The sequence below is a fragment of the Piliocolobus tephrosceles genome, chromosome 1 (assembly GCF_002776525.5).
Source record: "Piliocolobus tephrosceles isolate RC106 chromosome 1, ASM277652v3, whole genome shotgun sequence".
Taxonomy (NCBI): domain Eukaryota; kingdom Metazoa; phylum Chordata; class Mammalia; order Primates; family Cercopithecidae; genus Piliocolobus; species Piliocolobus tephrosceles.
Window position 1 is genome coordinate 176,476,405 of NC_045434.1, and position 23,778 is coordinate 176,500,182.

Genomic DNA, 23,778 nt, shown 5'->3' on the forward strand with positions numbered 1-23,778 from the left:
ACTGCATCTCAAAAAAAAAAAAAAAGAAAGAAAGAAAAAGAAAAAAGCAGTTAAATGAGGCAGGGCACGTTGGCTCACAATTGTACTCCCAGCACTTTGGGAGGCCAAGGCAGGTGGATAACGAGATCAGGAGATCAAGACCATCCTGGCTGACATGGTGAAACCCTGTCTCTACTAAAAATACAAAAAATTAGACTGGCGTGATGGCAGGCACCTGTAGTCCCAGCTACTCAGGAGGCTGAGGCAGGAGAATGGGTGTGAACCTGGGAGGCAGAGCTTGCAGTGAGTCGAGATCGCACCACTGAACTCCAACCTGGGCGACAGAGTGAGACTCCATCTCAAAAAAAAAAAAAAAAAAAAAAAAAAAACAGTTAAATGAATCTCAAGATAAAGTGTAAACTTACTATGGCTGGCAAGGCCATCCAAATCTGGCCTCTACCTCCCTCTCCTCCTATTAATCCATGCTGTGACAACTATTTATAATTATTCCAGGTACATGTACAGGGTCTGTCACATCCTTAGTTACAAATAACAGAAACAACTCTGGCTATCCTAAACCTAAGGGGTAATTTCTTAGAAGGCTCCATAGAATGGATCACAGAGCTGAACAAAGATAGGAGAGAAAGGCCTATGAAACTGGCAGGAAACAAGGAGCCCCCACAGACTGCACCTCAGGGACAATCTCAGGACACTGCTATCACAACCACCAGGCAATGAGCTGTGCTGCTACTGTGCACCCCTGCAAAATAATTCTAGCCTTCTCTTCATAGTTGCATCACCATTACAGATCAATAGTCTCTGACAGGAGAATCCACTGACTCAGCCTTGGTAACTTAAGAACCAGAACCCATTCTACTTTCTCACCTTCCATATTGGGACTGCAAGAGTTATTGGGCAGACAGACTCTAAGCTAGTCCTCCTGCTCTACCTGTCTCCAAGTATTTTACACCTTTATGTAATCCCTTCCCATGAATGTAGTTGAGGCCTAAGACTTGTTTCCAACCAATAGAATACAAAAAAAAGTAATGTGATATCATTTCCTTGATTATGTTACATTATATAAGATTCTGTCTTGCTAGAAGACTCACTCTTGCACTCCTAGTGGCCTTGACAAAGCAAGCTGTCATTCTCTGAACTGCCTATGGAGAGAACCATGTGGCAGGAAACTCCAGGCAACCTCTAGGACAGCCTCTGGCCCAACAGCACCAAAACAAAACAAAAAACTCTGTAGGTCCAATCCTACAAGCAGGAGGAAACGAATTCTCCTAACAATGAGACTGAGCTTGGAAACAGGCCCTTCTCCAGTTGAGCACCCAGATGGGAACACAGCCCACACAACTTGGTGGAAGCCTGATGAATCCCTGAAGCGAAGAACCAAGCTAAGATATATCTAGACAGAAACTGTGAGATAATAAATGCATGTTAAGCTTCTCAGTTTGTGGTAATTATATATTTGTATTACATGGTAATACAAAAGTAATATAGCCAGAAACTTTCTCAGCCTCCCATCAACCAGAAACGGCAATGTGACACAATGTGGCCCACATCTTTTTTTTTTTGAGATGGAGTCTTACTCTGTTGTCCAGGCTGGAAGTGCAGTGGCTCAATCTCCACTTACCACAACCTCCACCTCCCAGATTCAAGTGATTCTCCTGCCTCAGCCACTGAGTAGCTAAGATTACTGGTGCATGCCACTGCACCCACCTAATTTTTGTATTTTTAGTAGAGATGGGGTTTCTCCACGTTGGCCAGGCAGGTCTTGAACTCCTGACTTCAGGTGATCTGCCCACCTCAGCCTCCCAAAGTGCTGGGATTACAGGTGTAAGCCACCACACCCGGCCCCACCTCCACTTTTATACTTGTCTTCACCAGCTCAATAAATGACAAGTCAATTTTTTTTTTTTTTTCAGTCGCTCAGGCCAAAACCTTGGAGTGATCCTTGAGTTCTCTCTTTCTCACATACTTCATATCCACTCCACTAGCAAATCCTGTGCAAATTAGTAGGATATTATAATTAGCTGAGAGAGAGGTGATAGTGACTAGTACTGAGACAAGGATGGCGGGGAGGGACGAACGTGGGTGGACTTTAGAAACCACAGGACCTGTTAATTGCATCAAAGGTGCAGAGAGAGAGAATAAAAGCCCTAAAAATGGTTTCCAAGTTTCTGGCTTGGACAACTGAGGCAGGAAACAGAAGAGGGAAAAAAAGTGTGAAAGATTATGGTCATTTCCATTTTAGATGTGTTTGCTCTGCAGTGCCAGTGAGATATCCAAGTGAAGATGTCTATTAAGCTACTGGTTACACCAGTGTAGTGCTCAGAACTGAGGGCTGCCCATAGTTAGATGTTTAACCGATATGAACCATACCATACTCTTAGAATATAAATATGATCACATTACTTATCCTTATTCTAGTTAGGCCCCTTATGTCATATTATTAGGAAGCCTAGCATCTCCTCCTTAATTATATAAGAACTCCAAGATTGTTTTACATTCTAAAAGGTAAGTATTGGCTGGGCACCGTGGCTCATACCTGTAATCCCAGAACTTTAGGAGGCCAAGGTGGGAGGATCACTTGAGCCCAGGATTTTGAGACCAGTCTAGGTGACATGGCAAAACCCCATCTCTACAAAAAATACAAAAACTAGCTGGGCATGGTGGCACACACCCATAGTTCCAGCTATTCAGGAGGCCGAAGTGGGAGAATCATTTGAGCATGGGAGATGGAGGTTATAGTCAGCCAAGATCATACGACTGCACTCCAGCCTGGGTGACAGAATGCGACCCTGTCTCAAAAAAAAAAAAGTAACTAGGTTAAGTATAGCAGTTATCTATTGTTATATAACAAACTATCTCAAAACTTGTGGCTTAAAACCACCACCATTTATTTAGCTGACAATGTCATGAGCAAACTGGGCTGTTCTTATGGTCTGGTTCAGTTTATGTAATCACTGCTGGACTTGCTCATGCATCTACAGTCAGCTGAGGACTGGCTGGCTGGTGGCTAAGTCATCTAGAATGGCTTCTGTCACACATACAGCAATTGGTAGGCCATCGACTATGGCCATGGGAATGACTAACCCATATATCTCTCGCCATCCGTCAGGTTTACTTGGACTGCTTCACATGACAGCAGTGGTAGGGGTCCCATGAGGAGGAAGAGACAGCAAGCCACAATGTGAAGGCACTTTTCAAGTCTCTGTTGATACCACATTAGCAACTGTGTCATTGCCAAAGCAAGTTATAAGTCACAAAGCAAGTCATTGAGCGGGAAGAACATGGGGCTATCTTTGAAATCACTTCAGGAAGATCAGTCCAACTTCCATAGTCACATTCAGCTAAAATTAGATCAGTCCATTTGTACCTGGAATTGGTGGGTGGTTGGTCTCACTGACTTCAAGAATGAAGCCGCAGACCCTCACGGTGAGTGTGACAGTTCTTCAAGATAGTGTGTCCGGAGTTTACCCCTTCAGACATTCAGATGTGTCTGGAGCGTCTTCCTTCTGGTGGGTTCATGGTCTCACTGTCGGGAGTGAAGCTGCAGACCTTCATGGTGAGTGTCACAGCTCTTAAAGGCAACAAGTCTGGAGTTGTTCGTTCTTCCCAGTGGGTTCATGGTCTTGCTGGCTTCAGGAGTGAAGCTGCAGACCTTCATGGTGAGTGTTACAGCTCTTAAAGGCAACACGTCTGGAGTTGTTTGTTCTTCCCAGTAGGTTCATGGTGTTGCTGGCTTCAGGAGTGAAGCTGCAGACCTTCCCAGTGAGTGTTACAGCTCATAAAGGCAGCATGGACCCAAACAGTGAGCAGCAGCAAGACTTACTGCAAAAAGCAAAAAGACAAGTCCTCCAAAGTGCAGAAGACTACCCCAGTGGGTTGCCACTGCAGGCTGTGGCAGCCTGCTTTTATTCCTTTATCTGACCCCACCCACATCCTGTTGATTGGTTTATTTTACAGAGAGCTGATTGGTCCATTTTACAGAGCACTGATTGGTCCATTTTGACAGAGTGCTGATTGGTGAGTTTACAATCCTTGAGCTAGACAGAGTCCCAGAGTGCTAGTTCGCTAGATACAGTGTTAGCTAGATACAGAGTACCAATTGGTGTATTTACAAACCTTGAGCTAGACACAGAGTAGTGATTGGTGTATTTACAAACCCTCAGCTAGACACAGAGTGCTGATTGGTGCATTTACAATCCTAGAGCTAGACAAAGTCACAGAGTGCTAGTCCTCCAAGTCTCCACTAGGTTAGCTAGATACAGAGTACCAGTTGGTGTATTGAGAAACCCTGAGCTAGACACAGAGTGCTGATTGGTGTATTTACAAACCCTGAGCTAGACACAGAGTCCTGATTGGTGCATTTACAATCCTGAGGTAGACACAGAGTGCTAGAAGGAAAAGTTCTACAAGTCCCCACTAGGTTAGCTAGACAGAGTGCTGATTGGTGCACATACAATCCTCCTGCTAGATATAAAAGTTCTCCAAGTCCACATGGGGTTCAGGAGCCCAGCTGGCTTCACCCAATGGATCCTGCATCCAGGATGCAGGTGGAGCTGCCCGCCAGTCCCAAGCCATGCCTGCACTCCTCAGCCCTGGGGCTGTCCATGGGACTGGGCGCCCGTGGGGGAGGCTCAGGCATGGAGGAGAGGCCCGTCAGGGAGGACCAGGGAGCCCACCGCAGAACGTGGGGAGCTCAGACTTGGCGAGTTGCAGGTCCCGAGCCCTGCCTCGCCGGGAGGCAGCTAATGGTTTGAGAGCAGCGCTGGTGGGCCGGCACTGCTGGGGGACCTGGCACAACCTCCGCAGCTGTTGGCCCGGGTGCTAAGCCCCTCACTGCCCTGGGCCGGCAGCGCCTGCCGGCCGCTCCGTGTGCAGGGCCCACCGAGCCCGCGCCCGCACCCACCGGAACTCAACACTGGCCCGCGAGTGCAGCCCCGGTTCCCGCCTGCGCCTCTCCCTCCACACCTCACCACAAGCAGAGGGAGGAGGCTACGGCCTCAGCCAGCCCAGAGGGGCTCCCACGGTGCCGTGACGGGCTGAAGGATTCCTCAAGCGCCCCTAGAGTGGACGCCGCGGCCAAGGAGGCGCTGAGAGTGAGGGCTGCTAGCACATTGTCACCTCTCACATTGACATCTTTGTTCCCTGGGACCATGTTATGGACTGAATGTTTGTGTCTCCCCTAAATTTTTACGTTAAAGTCCTAACGCCTAGTGTGGCTGTATTTGGAGACGAGACTTCTAAGGAAGTAATTAAGCTTAAACAAGGTCTTAAGGGTAGGTCCCTAATCCTATAGGATTAATGTCCTTATAAGCAGACACCAGAGCTGTCTGTCTCCTGAGGCACATGCACTGAGGAGGGCCGTGTGAGAACATAGTGAGAAGACAGCTGTCTACAGGCCAGGAAGAGGGCCCCCACCAGAATCCAAATTGGCTAGAACCTTGATTTTGGATGTCTGGCCTCTAGAACTGTGAAAAAAAAAATAAATTTCTGTTGTTTAAGCCACCTAATCTGTGTTATTTTGTTATGGTAGCCCGAGCAGACTAATAAAAACCACATAACATTGCTTTCAAGAAAGGTCCTTCCAATCCAACAGAGATTTTTTTTAAAGGAGGACAATTTCCCTCAGTACTAAGCTCAGTCAAGGATGCCCAGACCAGAGTTCCCGTAATTGAAGCTTAGTCCTCCACTTTTTCATGCCTTATGCATAGCACAGTCATCTCCCAGGGAAACAAGTAGCCCCAGCACAGGTTCTCCCAAGAAGCCCACTTATTAGGGACCTTCCACTCTTCCTGTTAAACACTCAATATAGAAGGGGAGGCCGCATGCGGTGGCTCACGCCTGTAATCCCAGCACTTTGGGAGGCACAGGCGGGTGGATCACGAAGTCAGGAGATTGAGACTATCCTGGCCAACATGGCAAAACTCTATCTCTACTAAAAACACAAAAATTAGCCGAGCGTGGTGGTAGGCACTTGTAATCCCAACTACTCGGTAGGCTGAGGCAGGAGAATCACTTAAACCCAGGAGGCAGAGGTTGCAGTAAGCCAAGATCACACCATTGCACTCCAGCCTGGCCACAGAGTAAGACTTCGTCTCAAAAAAAAAAAAAAAAAAAAAAAGGTATAATTATGCTCCCTTTCCTTAGGCAATGATTACTTGCTAATCCTCTTGATGGAGATCACCCTCAGTGTTTCTAGGGGGCTGGGAAATATACATATACCCTCCTGGAGAAGGCTGCTTTCAGTGATTCTAACACGCTCTGCTCTTCTAAGACTCTGTAGGTAGTTCAAAAGGGACCACATTACTCTTCGAAGAGTCAGCTTTGGGCTGGGCACAGAGGCTCACGCCTATAATCCCAGCACTTTGGGAGGCGGAGGTGGGCAGATCACCTGAGGTCAGCCTGGCCAACATAGTGAAACCCCATGTCTACTAAAAATACAAAAACTAGCTGGGCATGGTGGCAGGAACCTGTAATCCCAACTACTCAGAAGGCTGAGGCAGGAGAATCGCTTGAACCCAGGAGGTGGAGGTTGCAGTGAGCCGAGATGGTGCCACTGCACTCCAGCCTGGGCAACAGAGCAAGACTCCATCTCAAAAAAAAAAAAAAAAGAATCAGCTTCAATGATTTCTGTATTATTACAGAAATAATGACAAAAACAGATAGTTGTCCCCCAGTATCTATTCTCCCCTTCTTCTTATCGTTGGACACATGGCCACTGAGAAGAAAGACAAATTTCTTTACCTTTGTGACTTACTCATGTGACTAAGCTGTGGCCAGTGACATGTGAGCATAAGTGATGAGCGCAGCTTCTGAATTCTGCTCTTAAAGAGAAGAAACACATTTTCCCTTTCTTCTTTTGTCTATTCTTTCATCCTGTTTCTTAGAAAGTATCATGACAGAAATCTATCTTGGACCACAGGGATGGGAAAAAACATCCGAGGAATGACAGTGCAACAATAAAGAAAGCTCCTAGATGAACTGACAGAGCAGAACTACCATACTTGCCTTCTGTACTATATGTGAGAGAGAAATACACTCCTATCTTGTTGAAGTCAGTTATTTTGGGTATCTGTAACAAGTAGCCAATTTTTTTTTTTTTTTTTTGAGACAATCTCACTTTGTCACCCAGGCTGGAGAGCAGTGGCACCATCTCGGCTTACTAACCTCCGCATTCCAGGTTCAAGCAATTTTTGTGCTTCAGCCTCCTGAGTAGCTGGGATTACAGATGTGCACCACCGTGCCTAGCTATTTTTTGTATTTTTAGTAGAGACAGGGTTTCACCGTGTTGGCCAGGCTGGTGTCCAACTCCTGACCTCAAGTGATCTGCCCACCTTGGCCTCCCAAAGTGATGGGATTACAGGAGTGAGCCACCATGCCTGGCCACGAGTAGCCAAACTTCTATTGTAATCATTGACTACAATGATTCTGATACCTCTTTTGCTAGAGAAGCTAGAAGGTCACAACTTTTTTTTTTTTTACTTATAATTTTTTTAAAAATTTGTTTTGTAGAGATGAGGGTCTCAATGTGTTGCCCAGGCTGGTCTCAAACTCCTGGCCTCAAGCAGTTTACCCACCTCACCTCCCAAAGTGCTGAGGTAACAGGCATGAGCCACCATGCTGTGCCTTTAAAAAATTTTGTTTAGGCCGGGCACGGTGGCTCATGCCTGTAATCCCAGCACTTTGGGAGGCCAAGGCAGGCAGATCACCTGAGGTCAGGAGTTTGAGACCAGCCTGGCAAACTCAGTGAAACTCTGTCTGTACTAAAAATACAAAAATTAGCCAGGCGTGGCGGCGGATGCCTGTAATCCCTGCTACTCAGGAGGATGAGGCACAAGGATCACTTGAACCTGGGTGGTGGAGGTTGAAGTGAACAGAGATCGTGCCTCTACACTGCAGCCTGGGTGACAAAGTAAGGCTCTGTCTCAAAACAAAACAAAACAAGAAGTTATTTATTTATTTATTTTTTTTTTTTTTTTTTGAGACACAGTCTCACTCTGTCACCCAGGCTGGAGTGCAGTGGCACAATCTTGGCTCACTGCAACCTCCACCTCAAGCGATCCTCATGCCTCAGCCTCCCGAGTAGCTGCGAGTAGTACAGGCGCCTGCCACCATGCCCAGCTAATTTTTGTATTTTTAGTAGAGACAGGGTTTCATCATACTGGTCAGGCTGGTCTCGAACTCCTGACCTCATGATCTGCCCACCTCGGCCTCCCAAAGTGTTAGGATTACAGGCGTGAGCCACTGTATCCGTCCAAAAAATTTTTTTAAAGATGAAGTCTCACTCTGTCATGCTGGAGTACAGTGGCATGGGCATAAATCACTGTATCCTGGAACTCCTGGTCTCAAGAGATCCTCTACCTCAGCCTCCTGAGGAGCTGGAATCACAGGCTTGAGCCACCACACTCATGTAGTTTTAAAAATTATTTTTATTGGCTGGGCGCGGTGGCTCAAGCCTGTGATCCTAGCACTTTGGGAGACCGAGACGGGCGGATCACGAGGTCAGGAGATCGAAATCATCCTGGCTAACACGGTGAAACCCCGTCTCTACTAAAAAATACGAAAAACTAGCTGGGCGAGGTGTCAGATGCCTGTAGTCCCAGCTACTCGGGAGGCTGAGGCAGGAGAATGGCTGAACCCGGGAGGTGGAGCTTGCAGTGAGCTGAGATCGCGCCACTACACTCCAGGCTGGGTGACAGAGCGAGACTCCATCTCAAAAAAAAAAAAAAATTATTTTTATTATAATATTTTTGTTTAAACAGCCTGGAACTCAATCCAACTAAAATAATTGGATTCCCCATTCCTACTTTTGTCTTCTCCAATCTATGCTTCATCTAGCACTGGTTTCTAAGAAATGTAAGTCAAGAGACTTTGTTTAATGTACAAAGCTGACCACGTGTTTGTACAACATCCCTTCCAAAAGTCCCATGGAATTTGTACCAAAAATAAATAAAATAAATCTAGTCTGTGATAAATTCCTAAAAGACTAAAAGCATACAAATACAATATCTAATACCATGCAGTTATTAAAAAAAAAAAAAGACACTTTTTTTTTTAAAGAGATAGGATCATATTGATGGATAAACTAGAGCTGGAAAAGCCACAGCAGTCCCCAACCTTTTTGGTACCAGGGACTGGTTTCGTAGAAGAAAATTTTTCTGGGGGATGGGGGTAGTTTCGGGATGAAACTGTTCCACCTCAGATCACCAGGCATTAGTTAGATTCTCACAAGGCAGGCACAACATAGATCTGTTGCATACCCAGTTCACAGTAGGGTTCGTGCTCCTATGAGAATCTAATGCTGCTAATCTAACAGGAGGTGAAGTTCAGACAGTAATGCTCATGTGCCTGCCACTCACCTTGTGCTGTGCAGCCTGGGTTCCTAATGTACTGCAGACCGGTACCAGGTGGCCCAGGGGTTAGGGACCCCTGGTCCAGATTATGTGCAGAAAAGGCTAAAATGGAAGTGGAAATAGACTTCCTGGGAGAGAGAATTTCTAAATTGAAGTTAGCAGGAACAGAGAACATCTGAGAAGGGAAACAAAGATCAAAATAATAAATTGGAGCACTGTCTATGGAACAGCTGCACTACTTGACATCCTTCTCTCTATCCATAGACAGCCACATACTCCCCTGTTACTTCTAAATATATCCTGAGAATAAATGGAAGACTCTCCCTAGGAGATTTAGTGCCCTAAGACTCCTTATTTTGGTATTTGGGTGGGGGAAATTTTGTTAACCAATTCCTTCCCCGTTATAATTATTTATTTTCCTTTGCAAACAAGCCCAAACATCAAACTTCTTATCAGTTACACTTTTGGATATGTAATCGTTCAGAAATTTCAACTTCCATACACTCTTCTTGAAAAAAAAATTCATTACAAGTGTATATTCCAGCAAAAAATATTTTAAAATCTTAAAAAAAAAAAAAAGGTTGATATGGGGAGAAGCAATTGACCTAATGAAAAGAAATATCAAGATTTAGCTATACAACAGGCTTAAAATGTAATTGTTCCAAATTAGAATAAAAAGTCAAAAGTTGGGCCAGGTGCGGTGGCTCACGCCTGTAATCCCGGCACTTCGGGAGGCCAAGGCAGGTGGATCACGAGGTCAGGAGATCGAGACCATCCTGGCTAATATGGTGAAACCCCGTCTCTACTAAAAATACAAAAAGTAGCCAGGCGTGGTGGCAGGCGCCTGTAGTCCCAGCTACTTGGGAGGCTGAGGCAAAAGAATTGCTTGAACCCAGGAGGCAGAGCTTGCAGTGAGCCGAGATTGCGCCACTGCACTCCAGCCTGGTGACAGAGCGAGACTCCATCTCAAAAAAAAAAGTCAAAAGTTAAAATGGGTCCTAGCCAGAGAAATTAGTCAAGAAAAGAAATAAAGGGTCTCTAAACTGGAAAGGAAGAAGTCAAATTGTTCCGGTTTGCAAATGACATGATCTTATTTGTGGAAAACCATAAAAGCTCCACCAAAATACTCCTAAAACTCATAAACAAATTCAGTAACATTGCAGAATACAAAATCATCCTACAAAAAATTAGTAGCATATCTATACACAAACAACAAACAGAAATTTAAAAAGCAATCTCATTTAATGTAGCTACAAAAAAGTAACATACCTAGGAATAAGTTTAACCAGAGAAGTGAAAGATCTCTACAAGGAAAACCATAGGACACTGATGAAAGAAATTGAAGAGGAGGCTGGGTGCAGTGGTTCATGCTTGTAATCCTAGGACTTTGGGTGGCCAAGGCAAGCAGATAACTTGAGGTCAGGAATTCAAGACCAGCCTGGCCAACATGGTGAAATCTTGTCTCTACTAAAAATACAAAAGTTAGCCAGATGTGGTGGCACATGCCTGTAGTCTCAGCTACTTGGAGGCTGAGGCATAAGAATTGCTTGAACCCGGGAGGCAGAGACTGCAGTGAGCCGTGATTGCACCACTACACTCCATCCTGGGCAACAGAGCAAGACTCTGTCTTAAAAAAATAAAAGAAGAGAAGAGGAGAGGGGAGGGGAGACAGAAAAGAAAAGAGAAAAAAGAAAAGAAAAGAAAGAAGCTGCAGAGGACACACAAAAAAAGGAAAGAATCCAAGGTGATTCCCTCTCCAAGGGGACATCCAGTGCCCCTCTCAGGAAAGTAACAGCTTGGAATAGAATGTGGCATGCCTAAGGTCTTTGGGGAACAGGGATGCTCATTTCCTCGGCCTGCCTTGGCTGCCTACATGGATGCCTAAGCGTCTCTTCGGGATAGTGTTCTTTCATGCACATGCTCAAGAGTTGTCTTTCTTGACATAGGCCAGAGGCATTGATGTGCAGCAGGTTTCTTTAGTCATCAACTATGACCTTCCCACCAACAGGGAAAACTATATCCACAGAATCGGTCGAGGTGGACGGTTTGGCCATAAAGGTGTGGCTATTAACATGGTGACAGAAGAAGACAAGAGGACTCTTCGAGACATCGAGACCTTCTATAACACCTCCATTGAGGAAATGCCCCTCAATGTTGCTGACCTCATCTGAGGGGTTGTCCTGCCACCCAGCCCCAGCCAGGGCTCAATCTCGGGGGGCTGAGGAGCAGCAGGAGGGGGGAGGGAAGGGAGCCAAGGGATGGACATCTTGTCATTTTTTTTCTTTGAATAAATGTCACTTTTTGAGGCAAAAGAAGGAAAAAAAAAAAAGGAAAGACATCTCACATCTGATGTTCATGGACTGGAAGAACCAGTAACGTAAAAATGATCATACTACCAATAATATGAAAATGATCATACTACCAAAAGCGATCTACAGATTCAATGCAATCCCTGTCAAAATACCAGGGACATTCTTCTCAGAATGTTTCACAGAAAAAAAAAATCCTAAAATTAATATGGAACTACGGAAGACTCATAATAGCCAAAGCAATCCTGAGCAAAAAGAACAAAATGGGGGGCATCACGCTACCTGACTTCAAAATATATTACAAAGCTATAGTAACTAAAACAGCATAGTACTGACATAAAAATGGATATGTACACCTACAGAATGGAATAGAGAATGCAGAAATAAATCCATATGTTTACAGCCAACTGATTTTTGACTAAGGCACCAAGAACATTCATTGGAGGAAGTAAACTCTTCAATAAATGTACTAGGAAAACTGGATATCCATATGCTGTAGAATGAAACCAGACCTTTATCTCTCACAATATACAAAAATCAACTCAAAATGAATTAAAGACTTAAATGTAAGACCTGAAACTATGAAACTACCAAAAGAAAATATAAAATAAACACTCCAGAACATGGGACTGGGCAAAGATTTTATGGATAATACCTCACAAACACAAGCAACAAACACAAAAATAGCTGGACCTGGTGGCTTATGCCTCTAATCCCAGCACTTTGGGAGGCTGAGGCAGGTGGATTACTTGAGGTCAGGAGTTCAAGACCAGCCTGGCCAACATGGTGAAACCCCATCTCTACTAAAAATACAAAAAGTTAGCCAGGCATGGTGGTGGGCACCTGTAATCCCAGCTACTCGGGAGGCTGAGGTAGGAGAATTGCTTGAACCTGGGAGGCAGAGGTTGCAGTGAGCCGAGGTCGCGCCATTGCACTCCAGCTCAGGCAATAAGAGCGAAACTTCGTCTCAAAAAAGATAAAAGCAAAAATAGACAAAGGGTATTATTATTATATCAAACTAAAATCTTCTCCACAGCAAAGGAAACTATCAACAGAGTAAAGAGACAACCAGTAGAATGGGAGGAAATATTTTCAAACTATTAATCTGGCAAAGAATTAATACCAAGAGTATACAAGGAACTCAAACAATTCAACAGCAAAAAACCCCAAAGAATCCAATTTTTTAAAATGGGCAAATGAGTTGAATAGACATCTCTCAAAGGAGCCATAGAAATGGCCAGTAGGTATATAAAAGAAGGCTCAACATCATTAACCATCAGGGAAATTCAAATCAAAAACCACAATGAGATAACATCTCACTCCAGTTAGAATGGCTACTATCAGAAAGACAAAAAAAATAACAAATGCTGGAGAAGATGTGGAGAAAGGGGAACTCTACATACAAATACTGGAGAAGATGTGGAGAAAGGGGAATGTAAATTAGTACAGCCATTATGAAAAACAGTATGGAGGTTCCTCAAAAAATGAAAAACAGGGCCGGGCACGGTGGCTCATTCCTGTAATCCCAGCACTTTGGGAGGCCGAGACGGGTGGATTATGAGGTCATGAGATTGAGACCATCCTGGCCAACATGATGAAATCCCATCTGTCCTAAAAATACAAAAAGAAATATTAACTGGGCATGGTGGCATGTACCTGTAATCCCAGCTACTCGGGAGGCTGAGACAGGAGAATCGCTTAAACCTGGGAGACAGAGGTTGCAGTGAGCCAAGATTGCGCCACTGCACTCCAATCTGGCGACAGAGTGAGACTCCGTCTCAAAAATAAAAAGAAAAACAGAGCTGTCTGATCAGCCAGCGATTGCGCTACTGAGCATATATCCAAAAGAAATTATATTATCTGCACTCCCATGTTTATTGCAGCACTATTCACAACAGCCTATGTATATGTATAAGTTATATACAGATATATATATAGATAGATATCACATTTTCCTTATGTGTGTATATATATACTCCATTGTGTGTGTGTGTATATACTCCATTGTGTGTATATATACACATATGCACACATATATATACATATGTGTGTATGTACATATATATGTACACACATATAATACACACAATGCAATATATATATACACACACACAATGGAATATATATAGACACACACAATGGAATACTATGTGTATATATACACACACGTACACACACAATGGAATATATATATACACACAATGGAATACTCTCTCTATATATATATGTATATACACACACACACACCCCCACAATGGAATATATATACACACACACACATATATATACGCATACACTTAATTTCCCTCACACACGTAATGGAATACTATTCATCCATAAAAAAACAAAATCCTATAATTTGTGAAAACATGAAAAAGTTTGAAGGACTGTAAGTTAAGTGAAATTGACAGACACAGAAAGACAAATACTGCATGTTCTCACTCAATGTGGAAGCTTAAAAAGTTGAATTCATAGAAGTAGAGAGTAGAATAGTGGTTACTAGAGGCTGGGAAGGATGGGCATGGGGGAATAATCAGAGGGTGGTTAAACGATGCAAACTTCCAGTTGGATAGGAGGAACAAGTATCTAATAGCACTATAGGATGACTGTAATTACCAACAATTTATTGTGTATTTTCAAATAGCTAGAAGAGCAGATTTTGAATGTTCCCAACACAAAGAAATGACAAATGTTTGAGGTGATGGATATGTCAATTATACTGATTTGATCATTACACGTTGTATACATGTATTGAAATATCACACTGTAACCAGTAAATATATGTAATTATTATGTCAGTGAAAAATAATAAAAGCAAAAAACCCTTTTTAAATGTTTTAAAGAGTTAAAATGGAACAAATGCCAATTAAATGATAGTATGTTTATGAAGATGAAAGATTTTATTGATATGGCAACAAAGACAGTAGCTTCTAACAAGATAAAAAGAATGGCTATTAGAATTACCTAGCTGGCGCAGTGGCTCATGCCTATAATCACAGCACTTTGGGAGGCCTAGGCAGGAGGAACAATTGAGGCCAGGAATTCATAGACCAGCCTGGGCAACATAGTGAAATCCTGTCTCTACAAAAAGTTTAAAAATTAGCCAGGTGTGGTGGCACATACCTGTAGTCCTAGCTACTTGGGAGGTTGAAGCAGGAGAATCCCTTAACCCCAGGAGTTTGAGGCTGCAGTGATTTATGATCATGTCACTGCACTCGAGCCTGGGCAACAGAGTTAGACCCTGTCTCTAAAAAACAATAAAATAATTTTTAAAAAAGAATTTCCAGAAAAACACAAAACCATGGTGTAAAAATGAAACAAATTAAAATGCTGCTTCTATTGTAGCCATCAATGGATAATAAGATAAGAAAACTCACATGGCCCTGACACTTCTATTTCTGTTTTTAAAGTTTTATAATTTTGAGGTTAGATTTTTTAAAATCCTGATAGATTTGGGAACATCTTTGAAAACTTTAGTCATTATTAATTATGCTTGTCTTACAACCATTTCTTGTCCTTCCTCTACACTGCTCTACGCTGCAGAGGACTGGCTCGTGTAAGTTTTATATATATATATATATAAATATAAATGTGCGTGTATATATATATATATATTTTTATATATATATGGAGTCTCACTCTGTCACCCAGGCTGGAGTGCAGTGGCGCGATCTTGGCTCACTGTAACCTCCACCTCCCAGGTTCAAGCGAGTCTCTTGCCTCAGCCTCCTGAGTAGCTGGGATTACAGGTGTGCGACCCGACATCTGGCTAATTTTTTTATTTTTAGTACAGATGGATTTTTGACATGTTGATCAGGCTGGTCTCAAACTCCTGATCTCACGATCCTCCTGCCTTGGCCTCCCAAAGTTCTGAGATTACAGGCATGAGCCACCGTGCCTGGCCACAAGTTATATTTCTTTCGTTTTTGTTTGTTTGTTTTTGGTTTTTTTTTTTTTTTTTTTGATACGGAGTTTCACTCTTATTGCCTAGGCTGGAGTCCAATGGTACAATTTCGCTCACTGCAACCTCTGCCTCCCTGGTTCAAGCGATTTTCCTGCCTCAGTGTCCCAAGTAGCTGGGATTACAGGCATGTACCACCATGCCCAGGTAATTTGTATTTTTAGTCGCAATGGGGTTTCACTATGTTGGTCAGGCTGGTCTCGATCTCCTGACCTCAGGTGATTCACCCACCTTGGCCTCCCAAAGTACTGGGATTATAGGCATGTGATACCGCTCCTGGCCTTATTTCTTTCCTTCTTTCTTCTTTTTTTGAGTTGGAGTCTTACTCTGTTGCCCAGGCTGGAGCGTAGTGGTGCCATCTTGGCTCACTGCAACCTCCACCTCCCAGGTTCAAGTGATTCTCCTGCCTCAACCTCCCAAGTAGCTGGAACTACAGGTGCCCGCCACCGTGTCCGGCTAATTTTTGTATTTTTAGTAGAGATGGGGTTCTACCATGTTCGTCAGGCTGGTCTTGATCTCCTGACCTCAGGCGATCCGCCCACCTTGGCCTCCCAAAGTGCTGGGATTACAGGCATGAGTCACCACGCCAGGCCCTCAAGTTATATTTCTGAAGTTCTCTCACCTGGTTACTTTTGGTTAACGTGACGGATATTGGAGGATTTCTGCTTCAGCCAGCATCTTCAACACTGACTGTGTCTTTCTGGTCTCACCAGAGTCTCTTCCTCCTTATCTTGCTTCCACAGGGTGGTCCTTCCCTTAGTGGTTTCAGTTCCCATTGAGTGATCCCAGCTCATGGGCTGTGTTACCACTACCTCCTCCGCTGATTCTCCAGCCCTCGGGGTGGTAGAGGCTTCCTGCTGTTGCTAATTTCTGAGTTGCTTCCTCATTCCCTGTTTCACTTCCAACCCGTTTGAAACTACCCTCCTGTATAAAATTCCTTCTATTTGACAGTATGGCATAGACTCTGTTTCTGTTTCTCTGACTGGACCCAGATGTAATTATTATTATTATTATTATTATTTTGAGACGGAGTCTTGCTCCCTCGCCCAGGCTGGAGTGCAGTGGCCGGATCTCAGCTCACTGCAAGCTCCGCCTCCTGGGTTCTCGCCATTCTCCTGCCTCAGCCTCCGGAGTAGCTGGGACTACAGGCGCCCGCCACCTTGCCCGGCTAGTTTTTTGTATTTTTTAGTAGAGACGGGGTTTCACCGTGGTAGCCAGGATGGTCTCGATCTCCTGACCTCGTGATCCGCCCGTCTCGGCCTCCCAAAGTGCTGGGATTACAGGCTTGAGCCACCGCGCCCGGCAAGATGTAATTAATCTAAGTAGTGTATATGAACCATGGGAATTAATGCCATTCAATCAACCATCAAAAGACAAGGAGAGGCCGGGCTCCATGGCTCATGCCTGTAATCCCAACACTTTGGGAGGCCGAGGCAGGTGGATCACTTGTGGTCAGGAGTTTGAGACCAACCTGGGGAGCATAGTGAGACCCTGTCTCTACAAAAAAAAAAAAAAAAAAAAAGCAAGCCAGGCACGATGGCTTACACCAGTAGTCCTAACTACTCAAGAAGCTGAGGTGGGAGAATCACTTGAGCCCAGGAGTTCAAGGCTACAGTGAGCCATGATCGTGCCACTGCACACTTCAGCCTGGCTGACAGAGTGAGACCCTGTCTCTAAAAAAGTACAAAGAAAAAAGAAATAAAGAAAAATAGAAGCCTAAAATATTTACTGTCTGGCCATTTACAGAAAACATTTGCTGACCTCCATATTAGGTAATGGAGTAGCCAGGCTCAGAGACATGCCTTGAGAAGGCTGGTTGCACTTGTATAATCATTCCGAGCAAGGTAGAAATTGGTGGCAGAGAGGCTAGTGGGGAAGCCAATGTAGTAACCCAGAAGGGAGATGAGGAGGATTGTATTAGTCAAAACTTTTTGATTGCAAGTGATCAAAACCTAACCTAACCAGACAAGCAAAAGTGAATGTGGAACACCCTGCAAGTTGTCTCTGCAATATCCATTCCTTGACTTGCATACTAAGAAAAGCCCAATTTGGTATGGGGCAGCAGTATATATTGTAGCTAAAATATTTACCTTTCTAGAGTGCAAGTTGGGATAATCTGCGCTTAGGGGTGACTATATGACCCAGTTCTGGCCAATGGAAGAATAAAGGAATTTTCAGAGTTAGGCTTGCAGAGGTACATGCCTGGTGTGCTTGTTCTTTCGGCCCTTTGTCCCTCATCTTTTCCCTCTCTTCTTGCTAAGAAAGCAGACTCCACTTGGGATATACAGTCACTATCTTGCCTCACACTAAGGATAGTGGAGCAGGCAAACAGAGAAGCCTGTGTCTTTTATGACGTCCTATAACCTGGAGCAACTGCTCTAACTCTGGAATGCCTACCTCTAAGCATTTTATTTATTTATTTTTTTTCTTGAGACAGCCTCACTCTGTTACCCAGGATGGAATACAGTGGTGAGTGGTGTGATCTTGGCTCACTGCAACCTCTGTCTCCTGGGTTCAAGCAATTCTCCTTACTCAGCCTCCTTAATAGCTGGGATTACAGACGCCCACCACCATGCTTGACTAATTGTTGTATTTTAGTAGAGACAGAGTTTCACCATGTTGACCAGGCTGGTCTTGAACTCCTGACCTCAAGCGATCCACTGGCCTCCACCTCCCAAAGTGCTGGGATTACATGCATGAGCCACTGTGCCCAGCCCATCTACTGATGGGAAGAAAATTAACTCCTGTATGGGTAAGCCATGTTTATTACTTGCAGCCAAACACATCCCTAACTGATACAGAGAATTTGTTGGAAAAATCCTAAAGTAACTCAGATTATACAAACTGAATCCCATTACTGTCCTTTGCATATCGGATTCATTTTCTTTTCTTGCACTCATCTGGCTTTCTTTACTCCTTGATTCACATGGCAGAAAATATGACCATGGCTGACTGGACGTTGTGGTTCATGCCTGTAATCCCAGCACTTTGGGAGGCTGAGGTGGGCAGATCACGAGGTCAGGAGTTTGAGACCAGTCTGGCCAACATGGTGAAATCCTGTCTTTACTAAAAATACAAAAATTAGCCGGGCATGGTGGCACATGCCTGTAGTCCCACCTACTCAGGAGACTAAGGCGGGAGAGTTACTTGAACCCACGAGGCAGAGGTTTCAGTGAGCAAAGATCGTGCCACTGCACTCTGGCCTGTGTGACAGAGCAAGACTCTATCTCAAAAAAGAAAAAGAAAGAAAGAAAGAAAATATGGCCATGGCCAACAACAGTTTGTTTTACATTGTGTATTGTAATTGAAGAGAGTTTTTTTTTTTTTTTTTTGAGACGGAGTCTCGCTCTGTCACCCAGGCTGGAGTGCAGTGGCCGGATCTCAGCTCACTGCAAGCTCCGCCTCCCGGGTTCACGCCATTCTCCTGCCTCAGCCTCCCGAGTAGCTGGGACCACAGGTGCCCGCCACCTCACCCGGCTAGTTTTTTGTATTTTTTAGTAGAGATGGGGTTTCATTGGGTTAGCCAGGATGGTCTTGATCTCCTGACCTCGTGATCCGCCCGTCTCGGCCTCCCAAAGTGCTGGGATTACAGGCTTGAGCCACCACGCCTGGCCAAAGAGAGATTAACCACATTCTCTTGGTCCTAAATATAAAAAGGTAAGAAAAAAGAAAGGTAAGAAAAAAGGTAAGAATATAAATATCCTAAATATAAAAAGGTAAGAATATAAAAAGGTAAGAAAAAAGAAAGAAAGAAAGAAAGAAAATATGGCCATGGCCAACAACAGTTTCTGTTTACATTGTGTATTGTCATTGAAGAGAGATTAACCACAGTCTCTTGGTCCTAAATATAAAACGGTAAGAAGAGGCCGGGCGCAGTGGCTCACGCCTGTAATCCCAGCACTTTGGGAGGCCAAGGCGGGCGGATCACAAGGTCAGGAGATCGAGACCATCCTGGCTAACACGGTGAAACGCTGTCTCTACTAAAAATACATAAAAATTAGCCGGGCATGGTGGCACATGCCTGTAGTCCCAGCTACTCAGAAGGCTGAGGCAGGAGAATGGCGTGAACCCAGGAGACAGAGCTTGCAGTGAGCCACGATCATGGCACTGCACTTCAGCCTGGTCAACAGAGCCAGACTCCATCACCAAAAAAAAAAAAAAAGGTAAGAAGAAACTCATTGTCCCACTTTGGGCCACATGACTGCCCGCAGACCAATCAACCACAGACAGATAGGGTAGGTCAAATATGAACATGCAATCTCCAGCAGGAACCACATGAACAGAATGGGAGGAGAGGCAGTGCCCACCAGAAGGAAGATACCTGACAGACAAAACCACAGATATTTACTACAAAACCTGAATGAGAGTGGTGGTAGCAGAGTTAGAAGACAGATTCAAAGAATAATTAGGGAGAAATCAATAGTTGACTGATTGGTTTCGGAGCAGGGCAGTGAAAAAGAAGGAAAAGTTAAGAACAACGTCAAGGATTTTGTTTCTTGTGGAAAAAAAAAGAATTACTGATTGAATCAAACTGAATTATTATAAACAGTAACTTTGGCTGTCAATTCTTCTCTTTACATACGTCACACAGATTTATTATTTTTTTTGAGACAGAGTCCTGCTCTGTCGCCCAGGCTGGAGTGTAGTGGCCGGATCTCAGCTCACTGCAAGCTCCGCCTCCCAGGTTTACGCCATTCTCCTGCCTCAGCCTCCCGAGCAGCTGGGACCACAGACACCTGCCACCTCGCCCTGCTAGTTTTTTGTATTTTTTAGTAGAGACGGGGTTTCACCATGTTAGCCAGGATGGTCTCGATCTCCTGACCTCGCGATCCGCCCGTCTCGGCCTCCCAAAGTGCTGGGATTACAGGCTTGAGCCACGGCGCCTGGCCTCGTCACACAGATTTTAACACCAGATTCTAACCTTATTTCCTAAAGATTCCATACACGTCAATATGAAAATCACAAAGCTGCCGGGTGTGGTAGCTCATGCCTGTAATCCCAATATTTTGGAAGGCTGAGGCGGGCGGATCATATAGTCAGGAGTTCGAGACCATCCTGGCCAACATAGTGAAACCCCGTCTTTACTAAAAATACAAAAAAATTAACCAGGCATGGTGGTGTGCACCCCCGCAGTCCCAGTTAGTTACTCAGGAGGCTGAGGCAGGAGAATTGCTTGAACCCAGGAGGCAGAGGTTGCAGTGAGCCAAGATTGCGCCATTGCACTCCAGCCTGGGTAACAGTGCAAACCTCCGTCTCATAAAAAAAAAAAAAAAAAAAAAATCACAAAGCTTCCAATGAATGAAGGAGCAGAAGGCAGGGAATAGGTAGTTAACAAAGGATGAACTTAAAGAAATCGCTGGGCACGGTGGCTCACGCCTGTAATTCCAGCACTTTGGGAAGCTGAGGTGGGCAGATCACTTAAGGCCAGAAGTTCAAGACCAGCCTGGTCAGCATGGTGAAACCCAGTCTCCACTAAAAATACAAAAAATTATCCAGGCGTGGTGGCATGCACCTGTAGTCCCAGCTGCTTGGGAGGCTGAGGCACCAGAACAACTTGAACCTGGGAGGCGGAGGTTGCAGTGAGCCAAGATCATGCCACTGCCCTCCAGTCTAGTGACAGAGCAAGAGTCTGTCTCAAAAAAACAAAAAACAAAAAGGCCGGGCGCGGTGGCTCACGCCTGTAATCCCAGCACTTTGGGAGGACGAGGTGGGCGGATCATAAGGTCAGGAGATCGAGACCATCCTGGCTAACACGGTGAAACCGTGTCTCTACTAAAAATACAAAAAAATTAGCCGGGCGTGGTGGCAGGCGCCTGCAGTCGCAGCTACTCAGGAGGCTGAGGCAGGAGAATGGCGGGAACCTGGGAGGCGGAGCTTGCAGTGAGCCCAGATCCCGCCACAGCACTCCAGTCTGGGCGACAGAGCAAGACTCCGTCTCAAAAAAAAAAAAAAAAAAAAAAAAAAAATTAAAGGAGTTAAACATGAAAAATGTTCTAATTTACTAGTGACCAAAGAAATGTAAATCAAAATGAGGAGGTATGTCAGTTTTAAAAACTTATTAGATTAGCAAGTGGGCTGGTTATTGAGGCAATGTGCTAGACCTGGGTGCTCAGCTGTGTTTCAGATGGCAAAGGAAATAGGCACAGCCTTTACAGTAAGCACTGTGGCCACAGTTATTCGTGAACCATAGAAATGTTCCACCCCTATAATTTCACCACTGAGAAAAGAGCCTAAGCAAATAATCCAAACTGTGGGGAAAAAAGCCTTACACATTAAGGATGTTTTTCACAGCATTGCTTACAAGAGTAAAAATTTTTAAAAAACTAATAGTTGGCCGGGCGCGGTGGCTCATGCCTGTAATCCCAGCTCTTTGGGAGGCTGAGGCAGGCTGATCACAAGGTCAGGAGATCGAGACCATCCTGGCTAACACGGTGAAACCCTGTCTCTACTAAAAATACAAAAATTAGCCGGGCAAGGTGGCGGGCGCCTGTAGTCCCAGCTACTCAGAAGGCTGAGGCAGGAGAATGGCGTGAACCTGGGTGGCGGAGCTTGCAGTGAGCCGAGATGGCACCACTGCACTGCACCCTGGGCAACAGAGCAAGACTCCATCTCAAAAAACAACAACAACAACAATTTAAAAAAAAAAACTAATAGTTAAGTACTGACCTAATAAATTATGATATCCTGTTACAATGCAACATTATGCAACCATTAAAATGATACCAAATAAAAAGGATATATAGCAACATAGAAAATGCTTTTGGCCGGGCACGGTGGCTAATGCCTATTATCCCAGCACTTTGGGAGGCTAAGGCGGGTGGATCACGAGGTCAGGAGTTCGAGACCAGCCTGGCCAATATGGTGAAACCTTGTTTCTATTAAAAATACAAAAATTAGCCAGGCGTGGTGGCGTGCACCTGTAGACCCAGCTACTAGGGAGGCTGAGGCAGAAGAATTGCTTGAACCTGGAGGGTGAAGGTTGCAGTGAGCCGAGATTGCACCACTGGGTGACAGAGTGAGACTCCACCTCAAAAAAGAAGAAAGAAAATACTTTTAATGTAACCTTAATTATATTAGCAATATTCCATATATAAATTCAAATAAATCCAAAGCATATGAAGTAATAAATGAAAATTCACCTCAGGGTAATTATTGCTAGAAGTTTCGTGTGTCTGCAAACTTTTTCTACACACACAGAATTGTATATCTCAATACTTTTACTCTTCATGTGTCACAAATTTTACATGTCATTAGTAGTTCTCCAAAACATTTTAAAAGGCAGTTTGATAATGTACTGTGCAAATAATGTATAAGTATGTACTCAATATTCCCATTATTATCAGTAAAGTATGATACACTTTTGGATTCAAATAATCAAAACTCACCCAAGCTAGCTTAAGGAAAAGATATAAGCAGCTCTAAGGATACTGAAGTATTTTACAGAATGCAGAAGTAGGAACACAGAAAGTGACTAGAATGTAGGTGAAATGCTCCAGAGAATATTTTGTCTCTCTCTCTTATCTCTGCTTCTCTCCACATCTCTGCCCCTATTCTCCTCGCTCTACAGACTGGCTTTCTCTGTTTTTCAGTCTATCTGGAGGCCCTGATGTAGTTCCTAAATTTTTACACTCCTTCCATTCTACATATCAGTCCAAACTAAACCAGAATTCCTAGGTGAGAAAGACAATATAATTGACCTGGTTTGGTCAGGTGTCTACGCCAGTCTAATCAACAGTGGTTCTGCTTCTGAGGCTGGAATAAGAAAGGTGGTGACGTGAATCAGTCCCACTATTCTCAAAAAAGGGTGAATCATTTGTGAGCTGGGAAGATACCCCAAGAGATGTCTACTATAGCCTCCATGTGTCAATTTCTCTTCTTAGAATGGATAGATTAAGTGAAATTATTAAGTCAAATGATATGAGCATTTTAAGACCAATTGCTTTCCAATCTACTTTTCTTTTTATTTTTTTTGAGACAGAGTCTCACTCTGATGCCCAGGCTTGAGTGCAATGTCATGACCTCGGTTCACTACAACCTCCGTCTCCCAGGTTCAAGCGATTCTTATGCCTCAGCCTCCCCATGTAGCTGGGATTACAGGTGTACACCCCCACGCTCAGCTATTTTTTGTATTTTTAGGAGAGATCGGGTTTCGCTCTGCTGG

The 23,778-nt window shown here is 44.2% G+C and overlaps 1 non-coding gene across 1 annotated transcript; it reads left to right on the forward strand.

Moving 5' to 3' along the window:
* Nucleotides 1–11,084: 11,084 nt before the first annotated feature.
* On the forward strand, nucleotides 11,085–11,224 carry LOC111548850. Its single transcript, XR_002733532.1, has one exon. It is a non-coding gene; the product is annotated as a small nucleolar RNA SNORA67 (small nucleolar RNA).
* The last annotated feature ends 12,554 nt before the right edge of the window (nucleotides 11,225–23,778 follow it).